Raw genomic sequence first — 10,667 nt, 5'->3', positions numbered from 1 at the left:
GTTGCTTAAACCATCTGGACTGAATACATGGCTAAACCCAGTTAAGGCCGTTATGGGTACCAGTTTGCAACCAACAAGGGCACCTTGTAAATGTATTTGATTTTACCCTTGAACACTCCTTTCAGGAAGGGAAACACCTGACCACCACATAGGGCAACAGAGCCTGAGAAATCATAGTTTTAATACCAACCTCCTCCACTTGTCAGCTTTGTGAACTTGGTAAATGTCTCTAATTGATGTTCAGTTTCCTCATGTGTATGACAGTGATCAGAATGTCTCCTTTACAGAATTATTGCAAAAATTAAGTGGAATAACTAAGATAAAAGGCCTGGCACCCAAAAGAAACAAACTGAACATGAATTTTCTCTCCTCTCTTGTAATAGTTTTGGCCAAGTTTGAAGTAACCTTCTTGCCTTTAGAGACATTTAAAAGTTATCATTATTTTGGAATTCAGTTTTAACAGCATCTTAAGTTTGAAAATTGAGGGAAAAAAAGAGGAAACTTGTCTAATAGGTAATTTTTGCCAGTATTATTGTTTCTTGTCAACTGCACTGCTGTACTCAGTGCAAACTAGAGAGAACTTACAGTTCTTTCCCACTCACTACTTGTCATTAAGAGATTTTACATTTATTGTTTCAACATGATGCAGAATTCAGTGGTGAACCACATTCAATGTGGATAGTTTTGAATTTCTTTGGTATATAAAACAATGTGCACCCTTAGCCTTGTTAATGTTGACAGTTTCCTCTTCTTTACTCCTTCTTAGAACTCAGTTGGATTCAGTGTAAAACTTCTTTACAAAGAGATTACACTTCACGAAGGAAAGTATAAAGAGAGTTCGTTAAAAAAAAAAAAAAACCTGGGGGAGAGGAATTTGTAGTTGAGTTTTTGTGCCTAAAGAAGGAATAATATATGTATGCTCCTATATGACTGAAGCAGTGTGCTGTACACCAGAAATTGACACAGCATTGTAAACTGACTAGACTTCAACAAAAATATTTTTTTTAAAAAGAAGAGATAGGAGTATCTACCCACACATACATGTTAAGGAACTTCTCCTTTCTCATTTCAAGGAGTATAACTGAACTCCTCACAAAAATTATTACAGGGACATGTTCTCATTTTGAATCAGTATTATTTGCTCAATGCACACACTTATTCCCATTTTCAACTTTTTCCCAGTGAATGTATTAAAAATCATGTCTCAGGATCTCCTTGACACCAGAGATATTCGTGTGGATGGGGGCTCTGAGACTCTGCTTTGTTATTTCTGAAGCCTGACCAGAAAGAAGGAAATGAAATGTTTATTTTTAAACTGCCAACCTTTGCTTCCAGGAGCATAAGGATGAGAATTAGATTTTCCTGGATTACCTGTAGTCTCTCTTGGTTCTGGGAAGGCCCCCTTGGCAGAGCCATCCTGATCATTAAGAAGTCAGGCCCAGTGTTTAATCACTGTCCATGGGGGAATCCCAAGCACTTATGAATTAATCCAAATGCAAATATTCCGACTTGAACAGAAGTATTCTGATTAATGATGCAAAATTATGTAAATTACCCAAGAAGGGTTTGGATAGATTTCTGCAGAAAAATTAATTGTACTTTAAGGTATTTTTCAGTCTATGTTCACTCCTGAGGACCAGAGAAGGAAGAGGATACAGAAAGAGAAGGGTGGCTGTGTACTGACAGATCCCAGCATCTTGGTAACAGAGAGGGAGTAAAAGCATTGCCATTAGACCTCGGGGATGTCTCATGTCCAGCAGAGAAATTCTCTCAATAATTATGTGATTAATTTCCAAGTGCTACTTCTTAATTTCATTCAGCCTACCTCAGCCTAGCTCTGATGTAGAAGAAAAGAAAAGGACTTCTGTTCTCTGGCAAGAAATGGAGACCAGGATAAGCGACTCAACAGATACGAGCTTCCTCTTTTGAGTAAAAAAGAGTGGTTAGGGCAGCTCCACCGGGCCATCCGAGCCATGGCCACTTCCATTTGTCTGTTCTGCCACCCGTCACCCTTGGCTTCCACTCAAGTTTGCCCCATCGTCACAGGAGGACTGCTGGTGTTCCAGGCATCACTTCTGTATTCCAGGTAAGAAGAGGAAAACCTCCCGGGTAAGTCAGTTGCCTTGACATCCCTCCTCACCAGCCCCACCCAAGGACATCTTACATCTCCTTGACCAACCCTGGGTAGGGGGTGCGGAGAGCGGGAGAGCCGAGACATACAGTGTTTTAGCTGGATAAACTGTTTTCCCAAATAAATCAGTCTTCTGTTAAAAAGGAAGAAGGGGAAATGGATACCGGGAAGGACACAGTTTCCTCCTGGGTGGCGCCCATTTCTCCAGAATGGAGGAACGAAGAGAAGAGCCTCCGACAGTGTTAGTGCTCATGGAACAAAGAAGGCAGAGCATTTCTCAAGGAGCAAACAAGCCCATCACCTTCCCCTGGCTCGTTTAGCTGAAAGCGGAATAAATCAGAATGGGACGACCAGATGGCATCCCTTTTCCGCAGCCGAGAACAGAGCACAGATTGGCACTGAGTCTACAAAGTCCCCTCTCTGTCACACAGCATCTCCCACAGGGTCCAGGTGACAGTGGTACTCCTAAGTGACTTGGAACCACTTCTAGTACTGGACTGTGTTTATCTGTGGTTCAGATAATGCCACAAAATGGATATTTTTACTTTAATTTAAAAAATTTTAATTGAAGTATAATCAGTTACAATGAATATATATGTATGTATAAATATTCAATTTCATAAAAGGTTATTCCAAGACACTGAATATTTATTTTTAGAAATCCCACATTATTCCCCACATGCAGTAGACACAAATCTCATTCACAAATCCAGGTGTGCAAGAAATCTAACTCCTTCCCCCCTCCTTATTTTTTTTTTTAAACCAACTCCATTCTGTCCAGCAGGATAAACTTAATTGCAATCACTGTGTGCATGGTCTTCCTCCAGTTAATCTAACCTGGGCTTAATCTAATCCAGTTAATCTAGTTATGCCACTTGCTGTTTAAGTTTAAGACAATAACAGTTCATTAAAATCCTGATGTATCTTTACAATATCAACGGAGAGAAGTCATGAATATTTATTGACGTGGTTGAAATAAAGAAATCTCCACTCATACTCAAGAAAAGTATAGGTAACCCTTCCCAGAAAAGTCATATAATTAATGATGTACATCCATGTTTACTAAATGCTTAGCCCCCGTTTTGTAAACCTTAGAAATCACAATTCTCAGATCATTATATCAGAGAAGCAAGAGAAGCAAGAAGCACTAAAACTCCAGTAGATCTAAGTTAACTCCAGTTAACTTCCTCCTCCAAGGTGGAGACACTCAGCACATGAGCATTTTCAGTAAAATGTGTTAACTGCTTTAATTAGGGTGACTGAAAGGTGCTAAGTGAGGAGTGAAGAACTTGACCCAGTTTGGGAGGTCACGTTGGCCATTCATTTTCTGTTCTATTTAATCTTCAATATTCCTTTCACCTATCAATATCCAAATCTATAATCTAACAATCCTCAATGCATGAGCATTTTAGAAATTTGAAAGATTCTTTTTCTTTGGCTGAGCAGTTGTTCTTGGTTGGCACATTACTTCAGAAAAGGCTGCCTCTACGTGGCTTCCACGGCCACCTGCTGCCAGGCTGGTCTTGCAGGCAAGCTCTGGTTCAGAGGACAGTTTTGACACACACCCTGCAACAGTGTCTCGTGTTTATTTGGTGCTTTTTTACATAGCTACGTATCTACAATCGCTTCTCATTCACACCAAAACCGTGTTAAGGTGACCAGAAAAACACCCTCGACTCCATCTTATGCTTCTGCTAAATACAACCAGCAAAGTTTGCTTAAGATCCAAGATTAAAAATCTGTGGTTTATAATACACTCAGATTATCAAGTCATTTAAGAAAGTCAAAGAGCCACAGAAACATAAAGGTGACAGAGCGCAGCCCTGAAGGGCAGACGCCCTGGAGCCAGGCTGCCTGGGTTCGTGGCGCAGCCCTCCCCCTGGCCAGCTGTGTGACTCTGTGCAAATCACGGAACCTCTCTGTGGTCAGTTTTCTCACCTGCGAAATCAGGACGATAAGAGCACCCTCCTCCTCCGACTGCATTATCAGCACTAAGCCTGTTTGTTTAGACGAGGGCCTGGCATGGAGCGCGGGTCGCCCACCGCTCCAGGCCCCCGGCAGGCCCCAGCCCGTCCTGCAGGCCTTCTCGGCGCGCCGCCGCCACCCCGGGTCTGACAACACGTGGGCCGCGCCCTGCCTGGAACTGCGGTCGGAAGCATGGTCGTCCGACAACGGCGTTTTTGTACTCACTGCACAGAGCTGTTTGTTTTCTGTAAAGTTGGACAATAAAAAGCAGTGCTGACCGGTCCCTGCCGTGCTGCGGCGGCCCTTGCGAGGGCAGGCCTCTCGGGACCTCCCGGCGGCCTGCCGCACCCCCGCCGGCTGCAGAGCCCCGATTCCTCCGAGACCGCAGTCACCCGGGGGCCGGGCCTCCCCGGGAGCCAAGGGGAAGAAGCACCAGGGCGGCTCCCTGAAGGGCTCTGTCTGCGCCAGCTCCGCGCCGGGACCGAGCGGGGCGCCTGGCCGACTAACACGGGAAGGGGACACCCCTGGAAGGATCCAAGCCCCGCGTCACGGGCGGAGTTCGGACAGCTCTGTCGGCGGCGGCAGGGACAACACAGAATCCCGCCTGTTCCGCGCGCCCTCGGCCTCCGGGCTCCCGCGGGTCAGCGGGGTCACGGTCCCTTCAGCTTCCTCCTCATGCCTTCCTGCGCTGCGCCTGAGGGCCGGACCCCCTCGAGGACTCCCGCGTTCCTGAGGAGCAGCCCGCTCCCCGCGCCTCCCCTCGCCTCCGCCTCCCCCTCGGCGCGCACCGCCTCGCTTCCCCGACTTCCGGTCCGGCTCCTGAGGGGGCTTCCGGCCAAGTGGCGGGAACGGCTCCCACGCAGCCCGCCGCGGCCCCGTTTTCCGCGCAGGCGGCGGCCGCACGTCCAGGGCAGACGAGGGACCGGGCTCTCCGGCCGCGGCGCGGGTGGGGCTGGAGGCCTCCTCCTCGTCCCCCTGGCCTCCCGCCTCCTTGGAGGTCCCCGGCTCCTGGGCGCCTGCCCATCGGCCTGACTAGCTTCCTGGCCTGAGGCTTCTCCTCAGGGCCGGCCGGGCCCTGCGGCCTCCTCTCCCGCCGCGCCTTCCCTCCGCGCCGTCTGCCCTTCGTCTCCGCGGCAGCCTCTGACGCTCGGGCTGGGCGGGGAGCGGACCTGCCTGGCCGGGCTCTGCAGGTAGGCGTCCGGCGCGGGCGGAGGAGGGGGGCGGCGGTGGGGCGGGGGTGGGGGGCCGCCTCCCTGTCGGCCTCACTTCCCGTGAGCGCATGCGACCTCGCCGACCGCCCCCGATGCGTGCGCCAGGCGGTTGGCTGTAGGCCTGCTAGCTCGTTTTGTGGGCCAGCCCCTCCTAGGGTCTAAGGGGCACATTTGCTCAGGACACCGGACTCCGTAGAGTGGCGCGGGCTTCCCACGCCGGGGCCGGGGCGGGGCGGGAGGGCTACTCCCCGGTCCGCGGTAGGCCGCCTGGGGTCGTGCGCGCAGAGCAGGAGAACGTTCAGGAGGGAGCAGCAGGGGAGCCCCCGCCGCCCCACTGTCACCGAGTCCAGACTCGCTCTGCCCGCCGCAGGCCAGGCCAGTAAACCAGGAGACGACGCGTTAGGGCAGGGAATAGCGATTTTGTTCGGAAAGCCGGTCGACTAATGTCTTGGAGAACCATCCTGCACAAGTCAGAATACAGGCTCCTTTTATACAAAAACAAAACAAAACAAAACAAACAAACAAAAAAAAACCAGGAGAGGGAGTGTGGTTGGTTGTTGCAAACTTATTGGTGCAGGAATTCTTTGTTCCTGCAGCTGTCCAAGGGCCAGGCCATGGTGCTCCTGCAAAACCTCCAACAAAACAAATGTTATTCTCTATGCTGCAACTTGTTATCTTTATGTGAGTGTAGAGCGAGCAAGACTAAGCCTAGAAAACAGGGCACAGTGGTTAAAGCCAAAGGAACGGATGCAGTATGGAGTCAGATTTGTTCTCCTCTGTTACACCACGTCACCGGCCTCGGCATCCTCTCCTGGCGAGCCTGCTTCTCCGCGCTCTTCTGAACTGCACTTTCTCGAGTCCCAAAGAAAGAAGACCCGATCCAGTTTATCAGTCACTTTCCAACAGAGAGCATCCTGCTGACAGGTGTCCCACCCCAGATGTCCTTGGGCCTCGTCTCAGCACCCTGCATGGTGACAGGGCCGGCCCCGAGTCTGACCCTGAGGGTCACGTCACCCAGCAGAGCAGATGTCGAGGAAAGATAATTGCATCACCAGTGTGCACATTGAGAAGTCCTCATCCCCACGTACTCTCAGTAAAAGTTGGGTTTCTTCTTTGTTGTGATTTTGACCTGTTTCCCAATCTGTTCCAGTTAAGTATTTCATTGGGATATCAAAGAGCTAAGAAATACCATTCTCAAAAGCTCTAAATGGTTTTGAGAGAAAGCAAAAAGTTCACCAAAAAAGAGCTCTAAGGTGGGGCTTTCTGAGAATCAGAGCCCAGAGATTCACCATCTGTAGATTCTTCTCTTACGGGTCCTGTATTGTTCAGTCCTTTATGGCCAGACTTTGAAGGCATACAACAGACATTACAGCTTCTCACTTCCTATGTACAGACTGAAAAATATCCTCAAAATATTTTTTTTCAAGGGAAAAGAGGTCGTTTCTTTCTGGGGTGAAAAACACCATTCATTGTAAGAGCATTCATCTTAAAGTGACAGGGGTTGAGAAATATAGAGGCATTAGTTACCTATCAGCTGTTCAAAAACATTTTCAACATTTGGGGGCTATCAAAAATATCTTTACCTTGATGTGTAAATCTTGACACCCCCTCCCCCAATTGCTAGTATATAACAAAACTTGAGTGATTGTGTGAAAATATTAAATGACTTTGCTGCCTACCTTAGGAATGGGTTTTCCAAAACTTAATTCTCACCATTCTTAGAAACCAAACCAACAGAAATGGAACCTCACCTCCCACACCCCTCTACCTCCACTGTTCTTCCCACAAGACTGAAAGGACTGTCTCCAGTATGAGGGACCACACCATGAGTTTGGATATCTGGCCAAAGGACGTATCAATTAGGAATGTTAGGACTTTCCAGGGATGGCCAATCATGGTACCAAAGGGAGGAGAATTCACTTACCTATCTGAGGAGGCTTCACCTCCAAATTAATCAAGGCTTCTAATTGCAAGTACCAGAAACAAGTCAGCTAAAATGCAGCTTAAGCAAAAATGGAATGAAATGGAAGGAAATTGGGCTGTCTCCTATAATCAGAGGAATGCTTTGGCCACTAAATGAGGAGGTGGATAGATGATGACTCGCGTGGCTGGATCTTGGGGCTCACAGGCCACCAGGACACTTTTTATATCTTCATTTATTGTCTTGGCTCTTCTTGGCTTCTGGGCTTTGTTCTCTCCCTCTGCAAAGAAGAAAGACAGGGTCACAAACATATCAAAGTTTTCCACTTCCACCATGCCCAGACATCCCACCTTCTGAGAAGACTGACTCTCTCTCCTAATCCCACAGAAAGATGCCAGGTTCCCTTGCCTAGCATGAACCAATGAGCTGTAGGTAAAATCCACTCTGGGCCAATTCACTGTGCTAAGGGAATTAAGGCTTGGAAGGACATGGCGACCTTCAATAAACTGGAGAGAGAGGATGTTTCTCAGAGAAGACAGGTTTCCAGATGAAGAGAGTGCACTGACTGGACAAAGCAGATTTCTGCTCCAACCTCAAAAATAAAAGACCAGGAATCTCACTGGGAAAGCAGTTTGACTCTGAGTGAGGACAGTTGACAATAGGGGGTAGGAGAAAATCTGTTCTCTCTTCCTGGTGCTGTTGGAAGCATTTCTTCTCTGGGTTGCCAGGGACTCAAAGATGCCCACCAACACAACACATATGAGAAATGCAATCTTAATATCAGCACCTCAATTTTAGTACTTTTCTCTCAGCAAGTAAAAAATATTACACCAATCAATGCCTATAAGCACTAACATGTTATGGTAATTTTAAAATAGCAACAAAATATTCCAATCCATATACAACCTTGGTCTTCTTGTAATTCTCCAGAATCCTCATCAGTTTAACCTGTTACTTGAACAGTAGTCACCTGATTTCATACATGAAGTTCATGGACATAGCAGTGTTTTAACCTCCACTATTTTTCCCACCCCCAGAGCATGCACTTGCTCTCCTGGAGTGAGAAGTAGGAAGGTGTTTCTCAATGGTTTTCCTTTGCAAGAAACAAAATGGGCCATTTTAGGTTCCTCTGCAAAAAGAAAAAATTCGTTGGAGTTTTAATCTTTCTGATAACATGAAACCAAACATTGAAAGAGACATTAATCCCCAATTTTAAAAAAGTGAGATGCATAAAATTGTATTTTTGTAATTGTTAGCTTAAATACATAAGGTGAATAAATAAAAATGTTTATCTCTTGTGCTTCAAATCCATTTAACTTAACTCAGGTTTCATACATAGTTGCATTATTTTGCTGCTTGGGAAAAGGTATAGCAGAAAGAGAAAAATACTTTTGTTCTGTTAAAGTATACATAATGTAAACTTTTACATTTTAACATTTTTAAGTGTATGTGTCACTGGCATTAAGTACACTCACATTGTTGTGCAACCATCACTACTATCCGTCTGTCTCCAAGGAAAAGAAAGAACTCACATTTAGCAAAATTACCCCTTGCCAAAAAGACCTCTTACCAACACTGTGCTTATTGAAGGAAGTAATTGGCTTTGCCCCAGATCCTTCCAGGACAAGTCCAGCAAGGATCCCTTTCCTGCTCTTCTTCAAAGTGCTGTTTTGCACCAGGGACCAAAAACCATTCTGATCAGACCATTGTCCTGTCCCATCTTTAGACGGAAATCACACCTTTTGAAAGCTCCAAATACATGCATTCTCTGTTTGTTCAGGTTTCCACCAATACACAACAATTAATTACAATGTCATGTTGGCCTTAACGGTCTGCCCTATTGAGCAGGTCTACACACAAAATCTAGATGGGAACAGAAATGCAGCAAAGGCATCAATTACAAGGATAGATTGTGCCCCCTCCATACCATCGGAACTAACGCCAGACTCCTGAGTGGCACTCAGTGCAGAACCGTGAGGAATTACAAAGAGATAATTGATCTGTCTTTCCTCTGCATTTTAAAACATACATCCTTGTTTCCTGCTTGACTGAATTTTGCCATCTTTCCTGTCAAGTCAACGTCCGCGCTGTCTCTTAGAAATTACACTGAAGAAATTAACATTCCTTGAAGCTTTTCGTGTAATGTATGTCACACTCAATAGCCCACAGATTTAACCTGCTTGGGTGATGGCGATGTCTGGGCTCAGGGCTGACTGGAAATGATACATTACAATCACAATCCTGCCAAGACACTAAAAGCCATATTGTGTAAATGCACTGCAGGTTTCCCTGATCACCTTCCTGAAAACATCCTGTTCTGTCATCCTGACCTCTTGTACCTGATATAAGAGATTAAGGTTCAGAAGAGGTGTGGACCCAAATGCTGAGTATAGTCAGCATTTTTAAATTCTGCCATCATCCCAGTTGCTTTTATTGCTTTCACAAGACAGGCAGCTGAAGCTACTGCAGCCTTCGATTTCAGCAAGGTGAACTTGCAGGAAAAAAAGGGAATAAGTCACATGCTTGTGGATGGACTCCCCCAGGAATACAGCACCTCACATGGAAAGCACTACTCAGGAAGTGCCATTCTGAGGCTTAAACCTTGGGAGTTTCCTTTTCACCACGACAAGAACACACGTCTCGTGTTGCACTCCCGGCAGAAGCACCATAGGAGGAGAGAACGTTGGAGTCAGAAGGGTTCGTGCAGGTCATTCCCAAGCCCCTGTGTCCTGGTGAGGAAACAGACCCAGAGGGAAGTAGCCTGGCCGGTCGAGACCCCAGAGGGATTCTGAACAGAATTCTTTCCAGTGAGCCCTTCTACCATTTTGATTCCCAAGTTTGCACTGCTCCTCCTCAACTCCCAGCCTCCGGCGTGGGCCCTACTAATAAACAAGCTCCCCCAGGTCACCTGGAGCTGAGCCGAGAGCATCACCCAGTCTCGTCTGTCACAGCCTATCCTTCTGCTCCCGCTGTGAAGCAGTGTGGGACCAAAGAGAGGCTTGGACGTGGGGCTGATGGTGAAAGTGCGCCCAAGGACAGGATCATGGTGGCTCTGAGCCCCAGACCCGGGGTCCTGGGGGTTCTGATCTGACTCCAAAGGCTAGTTCTTTTGTAAATGAGCATTGCTTAATTTCACTGGGGCTTAATTTCATATAGACAGATGATAGACAGAAAGAGAGGTAGATCAATAGATACGTGAATGAAAAATACTGCAGCCACATGAGTAACAAAGGCTGCTGCAGCCATCAAGCCATCAGCCGCTACCACCGCCCCGACAGCTAGCGGGGGAACACAGGATGGACACAAGCAGGTGGCCCAGCCTCTGCAGTGCCCCTCCTTCCCAGCGGTGCCCCCTGACGGGACTCAGGATGGGAAAGAACAGAACACTGGTCCTAAAGAGCTAGGTGCACATTGAAGGAATGCTTTCAGTGAGCCCAGA

At 47.1% G+C, this 10,667-nt stretch overlaps 1 protein-coding gene across 3 annotated transcripts in view; it reads left to right on the top strand.

Annotated features, from left to right (window-relative positions):
- Positions 1 to 4,919: 4,919 nt before the first annotated feature.
- The window catches only part of ZP4 (zona pellucida glycoprotein 4), a 75,354-nt gene continuing 69,606 nt past the window's right edge, over positions 4,920 to 10,667 (top strand). For 2 of the 3 annotated variants that reach the window (XM_074373281.1, XM_074373282.1), the window contains exon 1: positions 4,920 to 5,286. The gene's annotated coding sequence lies outside the window, so the exon portion shown is untranslated. The remainder of the gene's footprint in view (positions 5,287 to 10,667) is intronic. The other variant, XM_074373283.1, reaches the window with a different exon arrangement.

This window comes from Camelus bactrianus, chromosome 11 (genome assembly GCF_048773025.1).
Source record: "Camelus bactrianus isolate YW-2024 breed Bactrian camel chromosome 11, ASM4877302v1, whole genome shotgun sequence".
NCBI lineage: Eukaryota > Metazoa > Chordata > Mammalia > Artiodactyla > Camelidae > Camelus > Camelus bactrianus.
Note: the sequence above shows the minus strand (reverse complement) of the source record. Positions and strands in the feature narration are given on the sequence as shown.